Raw genomic sequence first — 397 nt, 5'->3', positions numbered from 1 at the left:
AAGTGTGCGTGAGAGTCCACACGACCTCAGGCTCACCATAGTTAAGGCTGAGATGCAAACATTTTAAAAATATGGACCTCTTGAAGTGCCCGGAAATCGCACTCTTATGCCTTAAAAAATCATGCAGGTACTATGATTCGAGGGTCGTTTGAACAAAACGGCAGTCTTCTTCTGTCTAAAGCATCCTAGTTAATGCCGTACGGTAGTAAAATGGTTGGTTTATTGTTCAACACCGGTGTTTGTAAAAAATGTTCTCGCGCAGCAGAGTAGCCAGGGGAGTTAGAGGAAATCACCACCAGACAAGCGCGCGTTGATATGAAACGTCATCAATCACAGAGCTTCAGGATTGGATAATTATGCTATATGCCGAGATTAACTATGAGTGGAAGTACCACTC

Source organism: Anneissia japonica, unplaced genomic scaffold (genome assembly GCF_011630105.1).
Source record: "Anneissia japonica isolate Jap-2015-1 unplaced genomic scaffold, ASM1163010v1 scaffold69564_len662_cov71, whole genome shotgun sequence".
Classification (NCBI taxonomy): Eukaryota; Metazoa; Echinodermata; class Crinoidea; order Comatulida; family Comatulidae; genus Anneissia; species Anneissia japonica.
Note: the sequence above shows the minus strand (reverse complement) of the source record.